This window comes from Labrus mixtus, unplaced genomic scaffold (assembly GCF_963584025.1).
Source record: "Labrus mixtus unplaced genomic scaffold, fLabMix1.1 SCAFFOLD_29, whole genome shotgun sequence".
NCBI classification, from domain to species: Eukaryota; Metazoa; Chordata; class Actinopteri; order Labriformes; family Labridae; genus Labrus; species Labrus mixtus.
This window is the reverse complement of record NW_026870108.1, coordinates 71,793-92,401: the sequence shown is the minus strand read 5'-3', so window position 1 is coordinate 92,401 and position 20,609 is coordinate 71,793.

Genomic DNA, 20,609 nt, shown 5'->3' with positions numbered 1-20,609 from the left:
TTCAAATTTTTTGAAGTCGAATTTCTTCATGAAAATTTTCAACTTTTTTGAAGTCGAATTTCTTCATGAATATTTTCAATTGACCCACCCCCCCTCACGAAAAAGTTGAAAAAAGACGAAACACCCCCCCCTCACGAAAAAGTTGAAAAAAGACGAAACACCCCCCCCTTACGAAAAAGTTGAAAAAAGAAGAAACACCCCCCCTTACGAAAAAGTTGAAAAAAGACGAAAAACCCCCCTTACGAAAAAGTTGAAAAAAGACGAAACACCCTTGCGAAAACTTTTTTGAAGCCGAATTTCTTCATGAAAATGTTCAACTTTTTTGAAGCCCAATTTCTTCATGAAAATTTTCAACTTTTTTGAAGCACAAATACTTCGTGAAAATATTCAACTTTTTTGAATCCCAAATCCTTCATGAAAATATTCAAATTTTTTGAAGCCGAATTTCTTCATGAATATTTTTAATTTTTTTGATGCCCAAATCCTTCATGAAAATGTTCAACTTTTTTGAAGCCCAAATACTTCATGAATATATTCAACTTTTTTGAAGCACAAATACTTCGTGAAAATATTCAACTTTTTTGAATCCCAAATCCTTCATGAAAATATTCAACTTTTTTGAAGCCGAATTTCTTCATGAATATTTTCAATTTTTTTGATGCCCAAATCCTTCATGAAAATTTTCAACTTTTTTGAAGCCCAAATACTTCATGAAAATGTTCAACTTTTTTGAAGCCCAAAAGCTTCATGAAAATTTTCAACTTTTTTGAAGCCGAATTTCTTCATGAAAATTTTCAACTTTTTTAAAGCCCAAATACTTCATGAAAAATTTCAACTTTTTTGAACCTCAAATACTTCATGAAAATTTTCAACTTTTTTGAAGCCGAATTTCTTCATGAATATTTTCTATTGACCCACGCCCGCTTACGAAAAAGTTGAAAAAAGACGAAACACCCCCCACCTTGCGAAAACTTTTTTGAAGCCAATTTCTTCATGAAAATTTTCAACTTTTTTCAAGCCCAAATACTTCATGAAAAATTTCAACTTTCTTGAAGCTGAATTTCTTCATGAAAATTTTTAACTTTTTTGAAGCCGAATCTTTTCATTAAAATTTTTAACTTTTTTGAATCCGAATTTCTTCATGAAAATTTTCAACTTTTTTGAAGCCCAAATGCTTCATGAAAATTTTCAACTTTTTTGAAGCCGAATTTCTTCATGAATATTTTCAATTGACCCACCCCCTCACGAAAAATTTGAAAAAAGACGAAACACCCCCCCTTACGAAAAAGTTGAAAAAAGACGAAACACCCCCCCCCTTACGAAAAAGTTGAAAAAAGACGAAACACCCCCCCCTTGCGAAAACTTTTTTGAAGCCGAATTTCCTCATGAAAATTTTCAACTTTTTTCAAGCCCAAATACTTCATGAAAATGTTCAACTTTTTTGAAGCCCAAATACTTGATGAAAATTTTCAACTTTTTTGAAGCCGAATTTCTTCATGAAAATTTTAAACTTTTTTGAAGCCCAAATACTTCATGAAAATTTTCAACTTTTTTGAAGCCGAATTTCTTCATGAAAATGTTCAACTTTTTTGAATCCGAATTTCTTCATGAAAATTTTAAACTTTTTTGAAGCCGAATTTCTTCATGAAAATTTTAAAAAAAATTTGAAGCCCAAATACTTCATGAAAATGTTCAACTTTTTTGAAGCCGAATTTCTTCATGAAAATTTTAAACTTTTTTCAAGCCCAAATACTTCATGAAAATGTTCAACTTTTTTGAAGCCCAAATACTTCATGAAAATTTTAAACTTTTTTGAAGCCCAAATACTTTATGAAAATTTTCAAATTTTTTGAAGTCGAATTTCTTCATGAAAATTTTCAACTTTTTTGAAGTCGAATTTCTTCATGAATATTTTCAATTGACCCACCCCCCCTCACGAAAAAGTTGAAAAAAGACGAAACACGCCCCCCTTACGAAAAAGTTGAAAAAAGACGAAACACCCCCCCTTACGAAAAAGTTGAAAAAAGATGAAAAACCCCCCTTACGAAAAAGTTGAAAAAAGACGAAACAACCCCCCCCCTTACGAAAAAGTTGAAAAAAGACGAAACACCCCCCCCTTACGAAAAAGTTGAAAAAAGACGAAACACCCCCCCCTTGCGAAAACTTTTTTGAAGCCGAATTTCTTCATGAAAATTTTAAACTTTTTTGAAGCCGAATTTCTTCATGAAAATTTTCAACTTTTTTGGAGCCGAATTTCTTCCTGAAAATTTAAAACTTTTTTGAAGCCGAATTTCTTCATGAAAATTTTCAACTTTTTTGAAGCCCAAATACTTTATGAAAATTTTCAAATTTTTTGAAGTCGAATTTCTTCATGAAAATTTTCAACTTTTTTGAAGTCGAATTTCTTCATGAATATTTTCAATTGACCCACCCCCCCTCACGAAAAAGTTGAAAAAAGACGAAACACCCCCCCCTCACGAAAAAGTTGAAAAAAGACGAAACACCCCCCCCTTACGAAAAAGTTGAAAAAAGAAGAAACACCCCCCCTTACGAAAAAGTTGAAAAAAGACGAAAAACCCCCCTTACGAAAAAGTTGAAAAAAGACGAAACACCCTTGCGAAAACTTTTTTGAAGCCGAATTTCTTCATGAAAATTTTCAACTTTTTTGAAGCCCAAATACTTCATGAAAATTTTCAACTTTTTTGAAGCCGAATTTCTTCATGAAAATTTCAACTTTTTTGAAGCCCAAATACTTCATGAAAATTTTAAACTTTTTTGAAGCCGAATTTCTTCATGAATATTTTCAATTGACCCACCCCCCCTCACGAAAAAGTTGAAAAAAGACGAAACACCTCCCTCTTACGAAAAAGTTGAAAAAAGACGAAATACCCCCCCCTTACGAAAAAGTTGAAAAAAGACGAAACACCCCCCCTTACGAAAAAGTTGAAAAAAGACGAAAAACCCTCCTCACGAAAAAGTTGAAAAAAGACGAAACACCCTTGCGAAAACTTTTTTGAAGCCGGATTTCTTCATGAAAATTTTCAACTTTTTTGAAGCCGAAATACTTCATGAAAATTTTCAACTTTTTTGAAGCCGAACTTCTTCATGAAAATTTTAAACTTTTTTGAAGCCGAATTTCTTCATGAAAATTTTCAACTTTTTTCAAGCCCAAATCATTCATGAAAATTTTCAACTTTTTTGAAGCCGAAATCTTTTCATTAAAATTTTCAACTTTTTTGAAGCTGAAATACTTCATGAAAATGTTCGAATTTATTAAAGACAAAATCCTGTCGTGAAAATTTTCAACTTTTTTGAAGCCGAAATCTTTTCATGAAAATTTTCAACTTTTTTGAAGCTGAAATCTTGTCATGAAAATTTTCAACTTTTTTGAAGCTGAAATACTTCATGAAAATGTTCGACTTTTTTAAAGCCGAAATCCTGTCGTGAAAATTTTCAACTTTTTTGAAGCCCAAATCCTTCATGAAAATGTTCAACTTTTTTGAAGCCCAATTTCTTCATGAAAATTTTCAACTTTTTTGAAGCACAAATACTTCGTGAAAATATTCAACTTTTTTGAATCCCAAATCCTTCATGAAAATATTCAACTTTTTTGAAGCCGAATTTCTTCATGAATATTTTTAATTTTTTTGATGCCCAAATCCTTCATGAAAATGTTCAACTTTTTTGAAGCCCAAATACTTCATGAATATATTCAACTTTTTTGAAGCCCAAATACTTCATGACAATTTTCAACTTTATTGAAGGCGAAATACTTCATGAAAATTTTCAACTTTTTTGAAGCGCAAATACTTCATGAAAATTTTCAACTTTTTTGAAGCCGAATTTCTTCATGAAAATTTTCAATTGACCCACCCCCCCTCACGAAAAAGTTGAAAAAAGACGAAACACCCCCCTCTTACGAAAAAGTTGAAAAAAGACGAAACACACCCCTCTTGCGAAAACTTTTTTGAAGCCGAATTTCTTCATGAAAATTTTCAACTTTTTTGAAGCCGAATTTCTTCATGAATATTTTCAACTTTTTTGAAGCCCAAATACTTCATGGAAATTTTCAACTTTTTTGAAGCCCAAATACTTCATGAAAATTTTCAACTTTTTTGAAGCCCAAATACTTCATGAAAATTTTCAACTTTTTTGAAGCCGAATTTCTTCATGAAAATTTTAAACTTTTTTGAAGCAGAATTTCTTCATGAAAATTTTCAACTTTTTTGAAGCCCAAATACTTGATGAAAATTTTCAACTTTTTTGAAGCCCAAATACTTTCTTCAGATTTTCAACTTTTTTGAAGCCCAAATACTTCATGAAAATTTTCAACTTTTTTGAAGCCCAAATACTTCAAGAAAATATTCAACTTTTTTGAAGCCGAATTTCTTCATGAATATTTTCAATTTATTTGATGCCCAAATCCTTCATGAAAATTTTCAACTTTTTTGAAGCCGAATTTCTTCATGAAAATTTTCAACTTTTTTGAAGCCGAAATCTTTTCATTAAAATATTCAACTTTTTTGAAGCTGAAATACTTCATGAAAATGTTCGACTTTTTTAAAGCCGAAATCCTGTCGTGAAAATTTTCATCTTTTTTGAAGCCCAAATCCTTCATGAAAATTTTCAATTTTTTGAAGCACAAATACTTCGTGAAAATATTCAAATTTTTTGAATCCCAAATCCTTCATGAAAATATTCAACTTTTTTGAAGCCGAATTTCTTCATGAATATTTTCAATTTTTTTGATGCCCAAATCCTTCATGAAAATTTTCAACTTTTTTGAAGCCCAAATACTTCATGAATATATTCAACTTTTTTGAAGCCCAAATACTTCATGACAATTTTCAACTTTATTGAAGGCGAAATACTTCATGAAAATTTTCAACTTTTTTGAAGCCCAAATACTTCATGAAAATTTTCAACTTTTTTGAAGCCGAATTTCTTCATGAAAATTTTCAATTGACCCACCCCCCCTCACGAAAAAGTTGAAAAAAGACGAAACACCCTCCTCTTACGAAAAAGTTGAAAAAAGACGAAACACCCCCCCCTTACGAAAAAGTTGAAAAAATTCGAAACACACCCCTCTTGCGAAAACTTTTTTGAAGCCGAATTTCTTCATGAAAATTTTCAACTTTTTTGAAGCCGAATTTCTTCATGAATATTTTCAACTTTTTTGAAGCCCAAATACTTCATGGAAATTTTCAACTTTTTTGAAGCCCAAATACTTCATGAAAATTTTCAACTTTTTTGAAGCCCAAATACTTCATGAAAATTTTCAACTTTTTTGAAGCCGAATTTCTTCATGAAAATTTTAAACTTTTTTGAAGCAGAATTTCTTCATGAAAATTTTCAACTTTTTTGAAGCCCAAATACTTGATGAAAATTTTCAACTTTTTTGAAGCCCAAATACTTTCTTAAGATTTTCAACTTTTTTGAAGCCCAAATACTTCATGAAAATTTTCAACTTTTTTGAAGCCCAAATCCTTCATGAAAATGTTCAACTTTTTTGAAGCCCAATTTCTTCATGAAAATTTTCAACTTTTTTGAATCCCAAATACTTCATGAAAATTTTCAACTTTTTTGAAGCACAAATACTTCAAGAAAATATTCAACTTTTTTGAAGCCGAATTTCTTCATGAATATTTTCAATTTTTTTGATGCCCAAATCCTTCATGAAAATTTTCAACTTTTTTGAAGCCGAATTTCTTCATGAAAATTTTCAACTTTTTTGAAGCCGAAATCTTTTCATGAAAATTTTCAACTTTTTTGAAGCCTAAATCTTTTCATTAAAATATTCAACTTTTTTGAAGCTGAAATCTTTTCATGAAAATTTTCAACTTTTTTGAAGCTGAAATACTTCATGAAAATGTTCGACTTTTTTAAAGCCGAAATCCTGTCGTGAAAATTTTCAACTTTTTTGAAGCCCAAATCCTTCATGAAAATGTTCAACTTTTTTGAAGCCCAATTTCTTCGTGAAAATTTTCAATTTTTTGAAGCACAAATACTTCGTGAAAATATTCAACTTTTTTGAATCCCAAATCCTTCATGAAAATATTCAACTTTTTTGAAGCCGAATTTCTTCATGAATATTTTCAATTGTTTTGATGCCCAAATCCTTCATGAAAATTTTCAACTTTTTTGAAGCCCAAATACTTCATGAATATATTCAACTTTTTTGAAGCCCAAATACTTCATGACAATTTTCAACTTCATTGAAGGCGAAATACTTCATGACAATTTTCAACTTTATTGAAGGCGAAATACTTCATGAAAATTTTCAACTTTTTTGAAGCCCAAATACTTCATGAAAATTTACAACTTTTTTGAAGCCGAATTTCTTCATGAAAATTTTCAATTGACCCACCCCCCCTCACGAAAAAGTTGAAAAAAGACGAAACACCCCCCTCTTACGAAAAAGTTGAAAAAAGACGAAACACACCCCTCTTGCGACAACTTTTTTGAAGCCGAATTTCTTCATGAAAATTTTCAACTTTTTTGAAGCCGAATTTCTTCATGAATATTTTCAACTTTTTTGAAGCCCAAATACTTCATGGAAATTTTCAACTTTTTTGAAGCCCAAATACTTCATGAAAATTTTCAACTTTTTTGAAGCCCAAATCCTTCATGAAAATGTTCAACTTTTTTGAAGCCCAATTTCGTCATGAAAATTTTCAACTTTTTTGAATCCCAAATACTTCATGAAAATTTTCAACTTTTTTGAAGCCCAAATACTTCAAGAAAATGTTCAACTTTTTTGAATCCGAATTTCTTCATGAAAATTTTCAACTTTTTTGAAGCCGAATTTCTTCATGAAAATTTTCAATTGACCCACCCCCCCTCACGAAAAAGTTGAAAAAAGACGAAACACCCCCCTCTTACGAAAAAGTTGAAAAAAGACGAAACACCCCCCCCTTACGAAAAAGTTGAAAAAATTCGAAACACACCCCTCTTGCGACAACTTTTTTGAAGCCGAATTTCTTCATGAAAATTTTCAACTTTTTTGAAGCCGAATTTCTTCATGAATATTTTCAACTTTTTTGAAGCCCAAATACTTCATGGAAATTTTCAACTTTTTTGAAGCCCAAATACTTCATGAAAATTTTCAACTTTTTTGAAGCCCAAATACTTCATGAAAATTTTCAACTTTTTTGAAGCCGAATTTCTTCATGAAAATTTTAAACTTTTTTGAAGCAGAATTTCTTCATGAAAATTTTCAACTTTTTTGAAGCCCAAATACTTGATGAAAATTTTGAACTTTTTTGAAGCCCAAATACTTTCTTAAGATTTTCAACTTTTTTGAAGCCCAAATACTTCATGAAAATTTTCAACTTTTTTGAAGCCCAAATCCTTCATGAAAATGTTCAACTTTTTTGAAGCCCAATTTCGTCATGAAAATTTTGAACTTTTTTGAATCCCAAATACTTCATGAAAATTTTCAACTTTTTTGAAGCCCAAATACTTCAAGAAAATATTCAACTTTTTTGAAGCCGAATTTCTTCATGAATATTTTCAATTTTTTTGATGCCCAAATCCTTCATGAAAATTCTCAACTTTTTTGAAGCCGAATTTCTTCATGAAAATTTTCAACTTTTTTGAAGCCGAAATCTTTTCATGAAAATTTTCAACTTTTTTGAAGCCGAAATCTTTTCATTAAAATATTCAACTTTTTTGAAGCTGAAATCTTTTCATGAAAATTTTCAACTTTTTTGAAGCTGAAATACTTCATGAAAATGTTCGACTTTTTTAAAGCCAAAATCCTGTCGTGAAAATTTTCAACTTTTTTGAAGCCCAAATCCTTCATGAAAATGTTCAACTTTTTTGAAGCCCAATTTCTTCATGAAAATTTTCAATTTTTTGAAGCACAAATACTTCGTGAAAATATTCAACTTTTTTGAATCCCAAATCCTTCATGAAAATTTTCAACTTTTTTGAAGCCGAATTTCTTCATGAATATTTTCAATTTTTTTGATGCCCAAATCCTTCATGAAAATTTTCAACTTTTTTGAAGCCCAAATACTTCATGAATATATTCAACTTTTTTGAAGCCCAAATACTTCATGAAAATTTTCAACTTTTTTGAAGCCCAAATCCTTCATGAAAATGTTCAACTTTTTTGAAGCCCAATTTCGTCATGAAAATTTTCAACTTTTTTGAATCCCAAATACTTCATGAAAATTTTCAACTTTTTTGAAGCCCAAATACTTCAAGAAAATGTTCAACTTTTTTGAATCCGAATTCCTTCATGAAAATTTTAAACTTTTTTGAAGCCGAATTTCTTCATGAAAATTTAAAAAAAAATTTGAAGCCCAAATACTTCATGAAAATGTTCAAATTTTTTGAAGCCGAATTTCTTCATGAAAATTTTTAACTTTTTTCAAGCCGAATTTCTTCATGAAAATTTTTAACTTTTTTGAAGCCGAATTTCTTCATGAATATTTTCAATTGACCTACCCCCGCTTACGAAAAAGTTGAAAAAAGACGAAACACCCCCCCTTATGAAAAGGTGGAAAAAAGACGAAACACCCCCCCCTTACGAAAAAGTTGAAAAAAGACGAAACACCCCCCCCTTGCGAAAACTTTTTTGAAGCCGAATTTCTTAAAGAAAATTTTCAACTTTTTTGAAGCCCAAATACTTCATGAAAATTTTAAACTTTTTTGAAGCCGAATTTCTTAAAGAAAATTTTCAACTTTTTTGAAGCCCAAATACTTCATGAAAATTTTCAACTTTTTTGAAGCCCAAATACCTCATGAAAAATTTCAACTTTTTTGAATCCGAATTTCTTCATGAAAATTTTTAACTTTTTCGAAGCCGAATTTCTTCATGAAAATTCTAAACTTTTTTGAAGCCGAATTTCTTCATGAAAATTCTAAACTTTTTTGAAGCCGAATTTCTTCATGAAAATTTTCAACTTTTTTGAAGCCCAAATACTTCATGAAAATTTTTAACTTTTTTGAATCCGAATTTCTTCATGAAAATTTTCAACTTTTTTGAAGCCCAAATACTTCATGAAAATTTTCAACTTTTTTGAAGCCGAATTTCTTCATGAAAATTTTCAACTTTTTTGAAGCCGAATTTCTTCATGAAAATTTTCAACTTTTTTGAAGCTGAATTTCTTCATGAATATTTTCAACTTTTTTGAAGCCCAAATCCTTCATGAAAATTTTCAACTTTTTTGAAGCCGAATTTCTTCATGAAAATTTTAAACTTTTTTGAAGCAGAATTTCTTCATGAAAATTTTCAACTTTTTTGAAGCCCAAATACTTGATGAAAATTTTCAACTTTTTTGAAGCCCAAATACTTTCTTAAGATTTTCAACTTTTTTGAAGCCCAAATACTTCATGAAAATTTTCAACTTTTTTGAAGCCCAAATCCTTCATGAAAATGTTCAACTTTTTTGAAGCCCAATTTCGTCATGAAAATTTTGAACTTTTTTGAATCCCAAATACTTCATGAAAATTTTCAACTTTTTTGAAGCCCAAATACTTCAAGAAAATATTCAACTTTTTTGAAGCCGAATTTCTTCATGAATATTTTCAATTTTTTTGATGCCCAAATCCTTCATGAAAATTTTCAACTTTTTTGAAGCCGAATTTCTTCATGAAAATTTTCAACTTTTTTGAAGCCGAAATCTTTTCATGAAAATTTTCAACTTTTTTGAAGCCGAAATCTTTTCATTAAAATATTCAACTTTTTTGAAGCTGAAATCTTTTCATGAAAATTTTCAACTTTTTTGAAGCTGAAATCTTTTCATGAAAATTTTCAACTTTTTTGAAGCCGAAATCTTTTCATTAAAATATTCAACTTTTTTGAAGCTGAAATCTTTTCATGAAAATTTTCAACTTTTTTGAAGCTGAAATACTTCATGAAAATGTTCGACTTTTTTAAAGCCAAAATCCTGTCGTGAAAATTTTCAACTTTTTTGAAGCCCAAATCCTTCATGAAAATGTTCAACTTTTTTGAAGCCCAATTTCTTCATGAAAATTTTCAATTTTTTGAAGCACAAATACTTCGTGAAAATATTCAACTTTTTTGAATCCCAAATCCTTCATGAAAATTTTCAACTTTTTTGAAGCCGAATTTCTTCATGAATATTTTCAATTTTTTTGATGCCCAAATCCTTCATGAAAATTTTCAACTTTTTTGAAGCCCAAATACTTCATGAATATATTCAACTTTTTTGAAGCCCAAATACTTCATGAAAATTTTCAACTTTTTTGAAGCCCAAATCCTTCATGAAAATGTTCAACTTTTTTGAAGCCCAATTTCGTCATGAAAATTTTCAACTTTTTTGAATCCCAAATACTTCATGAAAATTTTCAACTTTTTTGAAGCCCAAATACTTCAAGAAAATGTTCAACTTTTTTGAATCCGAATTCCTTCATGAAAATTTTAAACTTTTTTGAAGCCGAATTTCTTCATGAAAATTTAAAAAAAATTTTGAAGCCCAAATACTTCATGAAAATGTTCAAATTTTTTGAAGCCGAATTTCTTCATGAAAATTTTTAACTTTTTTCAAGCCGAATTTCTTCATGAAAATTTTTTAACTTTTTCGAAGCCGAATTTCTTCATGAAAATTTTTAACTTTTTTGAAGCCGAATTTCTTCATGAATATTTTCAATTGACCTACCCCCGCTTACGAAAAAGTTGAAAAAAGACGAAACACCCCCCCTTATGAAAAGGTGGAAAAAAGACGAAACACCCCCCCCTTACGAAAAAGTTGAAAAAAGACGAAACACCCCCCCCTTGCGAAAACTTTTTTGAAGCCGAATTTCTTAAAGAAAATTTTCAACTTTTTTGAAGCCCAAATACTTCATGAAAATTTTAAACTTTTTTGAAGCCGAATTTCTTAAAGAAAATTTTCAACTTTTTTGAAGCCCAAATACTTCATGAAAATTTTCAACTTTTTTGAAGCCCAAATACCTCATGAAAAATTTCAACTTTTTTGAATCCGAATTTCTTCATGAAAATTTTTAACTTTTTCGAAGCCGAATTTCTTCATGAAAATTCTAAACTTTTTTGAAGCCGAATTTCTTCATGAAAATTTTCAACTTTTTTGAAGCCCAAATACTTCATGAAAATTTTTAACTTTTTTGAATCCGAATTTCTTCATGAAAATTTTCAACTTTTTTGAAGCCCAAATACTTCATGAAAATTTTCAACTTTTTTGAAGCCGAATTTCTTCATGAAAATTTTCAACTTTTTTGAAGCCGAATTTCTTCATGAAAATTTTCAACTTTTTTGAAGCTGAATTTCTTCATGAATATTTTCAACTTTTTTGAAGCCCAAATCCTTCATGAAAATTTTCAACTTTTTTGAAGCCGAATTTCTTCATGAAAATTTTAAACTTTTTTGAAGCAGAATTTCTTCATGAAAATTTTCAACTTTTTTGAAGCCCAAATACTTGATGAAAATTTTCAACTTTTTTGAAGCCCAAATACTTTCTTAAGATTTTCAACTTTTTTGAAGCCCAAATACTTCATGAAAATTTTCAACTTTTTTGAAGCCCAAATCCTTCATGAAAATGTTCAACTTTTTTGAAGCCCAATTTCGTCATGAAAATTTTGAACTTTTTTGAATCCCAAATACTTCATGAAAATTTTCAACTTTTTTGAAGCCCAAATACTTCAAGAAAATATTCAACTTTTTTGAAGCCGAATTTCTTCATGAATATTTTCAATTTTTTTGATGCCCAAATCCTTCATGAAAATTTTCAACTTTTTTGAAGCCGAATTTCTTCATGAAAATTTTCAACTTTTTTGAAGCCGAAATCTTTTCATGAAAATTTTCAACTTTTTTGAAGCCGAAATCTTTTCATTAAAATATTCAACTTTTTTGAAGCTGAAATCTTTTCATGAAAATTTTCAACTTTTTTGAAGCTGAAATACTTCATGAAAATGTTCGACTTTTTTAAAGCCGAAATCCTGTCGTGAAAATTTTCAACTTTTTTGAAGCCCAAATCCTTCATGAAAATGTTCAACTTTTTTGAAGCCCAATTTCTTCATGAAAATTTTCAATTTTTTGAAGCACAAATACTTCGTGAAAATATTCAACTTTTTTGAATCCCAAATCCTTCATGAAAATTTTCAACTTTTTTGAAGCCGAATTTCTTCATGAATATTTTCAATTTTTTTGATGCCCAAATCCTTCATGAAAATTTTAAACTTTTTTGAAGCCCAAATACTTCATGAATATATTCAACTTTTTTGAAGCCCAAATACTTCATGAAAATTTTCAACTTTTTTGAAGCCCAAATCCTTCATGAAAATGTTCAACTTTTTTGAAGCCCAATTTCGTCATGAAAATTTTCAACTTTTTTGAATCCCAAATACTTCATGAAAATTTTCAACTTTTTTGAAGCCCAAATACTTCAAGAAAATGTTCAACTTTTTTGAATCCGAATTCCTTCATGAAAATTTTAAACTTTTTTGAAGCCGAATTTCTTCATGAAAATTTAAAAAAAATTTTGAAGCCCAAATACTTCATGAAAATGTTCAAATTTTTTGAAGCCGAATTTCTTCATGAAAATTTTTAACTTTTTTCAAGCCGAATTTCTTCATGAAAATTTTTTAACTTTTTCGAAGCCGAATTTCTTCATGAAAATTTTTAACTTTTTTGAAGCCGAATTTCTTCATGAATATTTTCAATTGACCTACCGCCGCTTACGAAAAAGTTGAAAAAAGACGAAACACCCCCCCTTATGAAAAGGTGGAAAAAAGACGAAACACCCCCCCCTTACGAAAAAGTTGAAAAAAGACGAAACACCCCCCCCTTGCGAAAACTTTTTTGAAGCCGAATTTCTTAAAGAAAATTTTCAACTTTTTTGAAGCCGAATTTCTTCATGAAAATTTTCAACTTTTTTGAAGCTGAATTTCTTCATGAATATTTTCAACTTTTTTGAAGCCCAAATCCTTCATGAAAATTTTCAACTTTTTTGAAGCCGAATTTCTTCATGAAAATTTTAAACTTTTTTGAAGCAGAATTTCTTCATGAAAATTTTCAACTTTTTTGAAGCCCAAATACTTGATGAAAATTTTCAACTTTTTTGAAGCCCAAATACTTTCTTAAGATTTTCAACTTTTTTGAAGCCGAAATACTTCATGAAAATTTTCAACTTTTTTGAAGCCCAAATCCTTCATGAAAATGTTCAACTTTTTTGAAGCCCAATTTCGTCATGAAAATTTTGAACTTTTTTGAATCCCAAATACTTCATGAAAATTTTCAACTTTTTTGAAGCCCAAATACTTCAAGAAAATATTCAACTTTTTTGAAGCCGAATTTCTTCATGAATATTTTCAATTTTTTTGATGCCCATATCCTTCATGAAAATTTTCAACTTTTTTGAAGCCGAATTTCTTCATGAAAATTTTCAACTTTTTTGAAGCCGAAATCTTTTCATGAAAATTTTCAACTTTTTTGAAGCCGAAATCTTTTCATTAAAATATTCAACTTTTTTGAAGCTGAAATCTTTTCATGAAAATTTTCAACTTTTTTGAAGCTGAAATACTTCATGAAAATGTTCGACTTTTTTAAAGCCGAAATCCTGTAGTGAAAATTTTCAACTTTTTTGAAGCCCAAATCCTTCATGAAAATGTTCAACTTTTTTGAAGCCCAATTTCTTCATGAAAATTTTCAATTTTTTGAAGCACAAATACTTCGTGAAAATATTCAACTTTTTTGAATCCCAAATCCTTCATGAAAATTTTCAACTTTTTTGAAGCCGAATTTCTTCATGAATATTTTCAATTTTTTTGATGCCCAAATCCTTCATGAAAATTTTCAACTTTTTTGAAGCCCAAATACTTCATGAATATATTCAACTTTTTTGAAGCCCAAATACTTCATGAAAATTTTCAACTTTTTTGAAGCCCAAATCCTTCATGAAAATGTTCAACTTTTTTGAAGCCCAATTTCGTCATGAAAATTTTCAACTTTTTTGAATCCCAAATACTTCATGAAAATTTTCAACTTTTTTGAAGCCCAAATACTTCAAGAAAATGTTCAACTTTTTTGAATCCGAATTCCTTCATGAAAATTTTAAACTTTTTTGAAGCCGAATTTCTTCATGAAAATTTAAAAAAAAATTTGAAGCCCAAATACTTCATGAAAATGTTCAAATTTTTTGAAGCCGAATTTCTTCATGAAAATTTTTAACTTTTTTCAAGCCGAATTTCTTCATGAAAATTTTTTAACTTTTTCGAAGCCGAATTTCTTCATGAAAATTTTTAACTTTTTTGAAGCCGAATTTCTTCATGAATATTTTCAATTGACCTACCCCCGCTTACGAAAAAGTTGAAAAAAGACGAAACACCCCCCCTTATGAAAAGGTGGAAAAAAGACGAAACACCCCCCCCTTACGAAAAAGTTGAAAAAAGACGAAACACCCCCCCCTTGCGAAAACTTTTTTGAAGCCGAATTTCTTAAAGAAAATTTTCAACTTTTTTGAAGCCCAAATACTTCATGAAAATTTTAAACTTTTTTGAAGCCGAATTTCTTAAAGAAAATTTTCAACTTTTTTGAAGCCCAAATACTTCATGAAAATTTTCAACTTTTTTGAAGCCCAAATACCTCATGAAAAATTTCAACTTTTTTGAATCCGAATTTCTTCATGAAAATTTTTAACTTTTTCGAAGCCGAATTTCTTCATGAAAATTCTAAACTTTTTTGAAGCCGAATTTCTTCATGAAAATTTTCAACTTTTTTGAAGCCCAAATACTTCATGAAAATTTTTAACTTTTTTGAATCCGAATTTCTTCATGAAAATTTTCAACTTTTTTGAAGCCCAAATACTTCATGAAAATTTTCAACTTTTTTGAAGCCGAATTTCTTCATGAAAATTTTCAACTTTTTTGAAGCCGAATTTCTTCATGAAAATTTTCAACTTTTTTGAAGCTGAATTTCTTCATGAATATTTTCAACTTTTTTGAAGCCCAAATCCTTCATGAAAATTTTCAACTTTTTTGAAGCCGAATTTCTTCATGAAAATTTTAAACTTTTTTGAAGCAGAATTTCTTCATGAAAATTTTCAACTTTTTTGAAGCCCAAATACTTGATGAAAATTTTCAACTTTTTTGAAGCCCAAATACTTTCTTAAGATTTTCAACTTTTTTGAAGCCCAAATACTTCATGAAAATTTTCAACTTTTTTGAAGCCCAAATCCTTCATGAAAATGTTCAACTTTTTTGAAGCCCAATTTCGTCATGAAAATTTTGAACTTTTTTGAATCCCAAATACTTCATGAAAATTTTCAACTTTTTTGAAGCCCAAATACTTCAAGAAAATATTCAACTTTTTTGAAGCCGAATTTCTTCATGAATATTTTCAATTTTTTTGATGCCCAAATCCTTCATGAAAATTTTCAACTTTTTTGAAGCCGAATTTCTTCATGAAAATTTTCAACTTTTTTGAAGCCGAAATCTTTTCATGAAAATTTTCAACTTTTTTGAAGCCGAAATCTTTTCATTAAAATATTCAACTTTTTTGAAGCTGAAATCTTTTCATGAAAATTTTCAACTTTTTTGAAGCTGAAATACTTCATGAAAATGTTCGACTTTTTTAAAGCCGAAATCCTGTCGTGAAAATTTTCAACTTTTTTGAAGCCCAAATCCTTCATGAAAATGTTCAACTTTTTTGAAGCCCAATTTCTTCATGAAAATTTTCAATTTTTTGAAGCACAAATACTTGGTGAAAATATTCAACTTTTTTGAATCCCAAATCCTTCATGAAAATTTTCAACTTTTTTGAAGCCCAAATACTTCATGAATATATTCAACTTTTTTGAAGCCCAAATACTTCATGAAAATTTTCAACTTTTTTGAAGCCCAAATCCTTCATGAAAATGTTCAACTTTTTTGAAGCCCAATTTCGTCATGAAAATTTTCAACTTTTTTGAATCCCAAATACTTCATGAAAATTTTCAACTTTTTTGAAGCCCAAATACTTCAAGAAAATGTTCAACTTTTTTGAATCCGAATTCCTTCATGAAAATTTTAAACTTTTTTGAAGCCGAATTTCTTCATGAAAATGTAAAAAAAATTTTGAAGCCCAAATACTTCATGAAAATGTTCAAATTTTTTGAAGCCGAATTTCTTCATGAAAATTTTTAACTTTTTTGAAGCCGAATTTCTTCATGAATATTTTCAATTGACCTACCCCCGCTTACGAAAAAGTTGAAAAAAGACGAAACACCCCCCCTTATGAAAAGGTGGAAAAAAGACGAAACACCCCCCCCTTACGAAAAAGTTGAAAAAAGACGAAACACCCCCCCCTTGCGAAAACTTTTTTGAAGCCGAATTTCTTAAAGAAAATTTTCAACTTTTTTGAAGCCCAAATACTTCATGAAAATTTTAAACTTTTTTGAAGCCGAATTTCTTAAAGAAAATTTTCAACTTTTTTGAAGCCCAAATACTTCATGAAAATTTTCAACTTTTTTGAAGCCCAAATACCTCATGAAAAATTTCAACTTTTTTGAATCCGAATTTCTTCATGAAAATTTTTAACTTTTTCGAAGCCGAATTTCTTCATGAAAATTCTAAACTTTTTTGGAGCCGAATTTCTTCATGAAAATTTTCAACTTTTTTGAAGCCCAAATACTTCATGAAAATTTTTAACTTTTTTGAATCCGAATTTCTTCATGAAAATTTTCAACTTTTTTGAAGCCCAAATACTTCATGAAAATTTTCAACTTTTTTGAAGCCGAATTTCTTCATGAAAATTTTCAACTTTTTTGAAGCCGAATTTCTTCATGAAAATTTTCAACTTTTTTGAAGCTGAATTTCTTCATGAATATTTTCAACTTTTTTGAAGCCCAAATCCTTCATGAAAATTTTCAACTTTTTTGAAGCCCAAATACTTCATGAATATATTCAACTTTTTTGAAGCCCAAATCCTTCATGAAAATTTTTAACTTTTTTGAAGCCAAAATACTTCATGAAAATTTTCAACTTTTTTGAAGCTGAATTTCTTCATGAAAATTTTCAACTTTATTGAAGGCGAAATACTTCATGAAAATTTTCAACTTTTTTGAAGCCGAATTTCTTCATGAATATTTACAACTTTTTTGAAGCCCAAATACTTCATGAAAATTTTCAACTTTTTTGAATCCCAAATACTTCATGAAAATTTTCAACTTTTTTGAAGCCCAAATACTTCAAGAAAATGTTCAACTTTTTTGAATCTGAATTCCTTCATGAAAATTTTAAACTTTTTTGAAGCCGAATTTCTTCATGAAAATTTAAAAAAAATTTTGAAGCCCAAATACTTCATGAAAATGTTCAAATTTTTTGAAGCCGAATTTCTTCATGAAAATTTTTAACTTTTTTCAAGCCGAATTTCTTCATGAAAATTTTTTAACTTTTTCGAAGCCGAATTTCTTCATGAAAATTTTTGACTTTTTTGAAGCCGAATTTCTTCATGAATATTTTCAATTGACCTACCCCCGCTTACGAAAAAGTTGAAAAAAGACGAAACACCCCCCCTTATGAAAAGGTGGAAAAAAGACGAAACACCCCCCCCTTACGAAAAAGTTGAAAAAAGACGAAACACCCCCCCCTTGCGAAAACTTTTTTGAAGCCGAATTTCTTAAAGAAAATTTTCAACTTTTTTGAAGCCCAAATACTTCATGAAAATTTTAAACTTTTTTGAAGCCGAATTTCTTAAAGAAAATTTTCAACTTTTTTGAAGCCCAAATACTTCATGAAAATTTTAAACTTTTTTGAATCCGAATTTCTTCATGAAAATTTTCAACTTTTTTGAAGTCCAAATTGCTTCATGAAAATTTTCAACTTTTTTGAAGCCGAATTTCTTCATGAAAATTTTCAACTTTTTTAAAGCCCAAATGCTTCATGAAAATTTTCAACTTTTTTGACGCCGAATTTCTTCATGTAAATTTTCAACTTTTTTGAATCCGAAATACTTCATGAAAAATTTCAACTTTTTTGAAGCCGAATTTCTTCATGAAAATTTTTAACTTTTTTGAAGCCGAATTTCTTCATAAAATTTTTTAACTTTTTTGAATCCGAATTTCTTCATGAAAATTTTCAACTTTTTTGAAGCCCAAATTGCTTCATGAAAATTTTCAACTTTTTTGAAGCCGAATTTCTTCATGAAAATTTTCAACTTTTTTAAAGCCCAAATGCTTCATGAAAAATTTCAACTTTTTTGTTGCCGAATTTCTTCATGAAAATTTTTAACTTTTTTGAAGCCGAATTTCTTCATGAATATTTTCAATTGACCCACCCCCCTCACGAAAAATTTGAAAAAAGACGAAACACCCTCCCTTCAGAAAAAGTAGAAAAAAGACGAAACACCCCCCCCTTGCGAAAACTTTTTTGAAGCCGAATTTCTTCATGAAAATTTTCAACTTTTTTCATGCCCAAATACTTCATGAAAATGTTTAACTTTTTTGAAGCCCAAATACTTCATGAAAATTTTCAACTTTTTTGAAGCCCAAATACCTCATGAAAAATTTCAACTTTTTTGAATCCGAATTTCTTCATGAAAATTTTTAACTTTTTCGAAGCCCAATTTCTTCATGAAAATTCTAAACTTTTTTGAAGCCGAATTTCTTCATGAAAATTTTCAACTTTTTTGAAGCCCAAATACTTCATGAAAATTTTTAACTTTTTTGAATCCGAATTTCTTCATGAAAATTTTCAACTTTTTTGAAGCCCAAATACTTCATGAAAATTTTCAACTTTTTTGAAGCCGAATTTCTTCATGAAAATTTTCAACTTTTTTGAAGCCGAATTTCTTCATGAAAATTTTCAACTTTTTTGAAGCTGAATTTCTTCATGAATATTTTCAACTTTTTTGAAGCCCAAATCCTTCATGAAAATTTTCAACTTTTTTGAAGCCCAAATACTTCATGAATATATTCAACTTTTTTGAAGCCCAAATCCTTCATGAAAATTTTTAACTTTTTTGAAGCCAAAATACTTCATGAAAATTTTCAACTTTTTTGAAGCTGAATTTCTTCATGAAAATTTTCAACTTTATTGAAGGCGAAATACTTCATGAAAATTTTCAACTTTTTTGAAGCCGAATTTCTTCATGAATATTTACAACTTTTTTGAAGCCCAAATACTTCATGAAAATTTTCAACTTTTTTGAAGCCGAATTTCTTCATGAAAATTTTCAACTTTTTTGGAGCCCAAATACTTCATGAATATATTCAACTTTTTTGAAGCCGAAATACTTCATGAAAATTTTCAACTTTTTTGAAGCCCAAATACTTCATGAATATATTCAACTTTTTTCAAGCCGAAATACTTCATGAAAATTTTCAACTTTTTTGAAGCCCAAATACTTCATGAATATATTCAACTTTTTTGAAGCCCAAATCCTTCATGAAAATTTTCAAATTTTTTGAAGCCCAAATACTTCATGAAAATTTTCAACTTTTTTGAAGCCCAAATACTTCATGAAAATTTTCAACTTTTTTGAAGCCGAATTTCTTCATGAAAATGTTCAACTTTTTTGAATCCGAATTTCTTCATGAAAATTTTAAACTTTTTTGAAGCCGAATTTCTTCATGAAAATTTAAAAAAAATTTTGAAGCCCAAATACTTCATGAAAATGTTCAAATTTTTTGAAGCCGAATTTCTTCATGAAAATTTTTAACTTTTTTCAAGCCGAATTTCTTCATGAAAATTTTTTAACTTTTTCGAAGCCGAATTTCTTCATGAAAATTTTTAACTTTTTTGAAGCCGAATTTCTTCATGAATATTTTCAATTGACCTACCCCCGCTTACGAAAAAGTTGAAAAAAGACGAAACACCCCCCCCCCTTACGAAAAAGACGAAACACCCCCCCTTATGAAAAGGTGGAAAAAAGACGAAACACCACCCCCTTACGAAAAAGTTGAAAAAAGACGAAACACCCCCCCCTTGCGAAAACTTTTTTGAAGCCGAATTTCTTAAAGAAAATTTTCAACTTTTTTGAAGCCCAAATACTTCATGAAAATTTTAAACTTTTTTGAAGCCGAATTTCTTAAAGAAAATTTTCAACTTTTTTGAAGCCCAAATACTTCATGAAAATTTTAAACTTTTTTGAATCCGAATTTCTTCATGAAAATTTTCAACTTTTTTGAATCCGAAATACTTCATGAAAAATTTCAACTTTTTTGAAGCCGAATTTCTTCATGTAAATTTTTAACTTTTTTGAAGCCGAATTTCTTCATGAAAATTTTTAACTTTTTTGAATCCGAATTTCTTCATGAAAATTTTCAACTTTTTTGAAGCCCAAATTGCTTCATGAAAATTTTCAACTTTTTTGAAGCCGAATTTCTTCATGAAAATTTTCAACTTTTTTAAAGCCCAAATGCTTCATGAAAAATTTCAACTTTTTTGTTGCCGAATTTCTTCATGAAAATTTTTAACTTTTTTGAAGCCGAATTTCTTCATGAATATTTTCAATTGACCCACACCCCTCACGAAAAATTTGAAAAAAGACGAAACACCCCCCCTTCAGAAAAAGTAGAAAAAAGACGAAACACCCCCCCCTTGCGAAAACTTTTTTGAAGCCGAATTTCTTCATGAAAATTTTCAACTTTTTTCATGCCCAAATACTTCATGAAAATGTTTAACTTTTTTGAAGCCCAAATACTTCA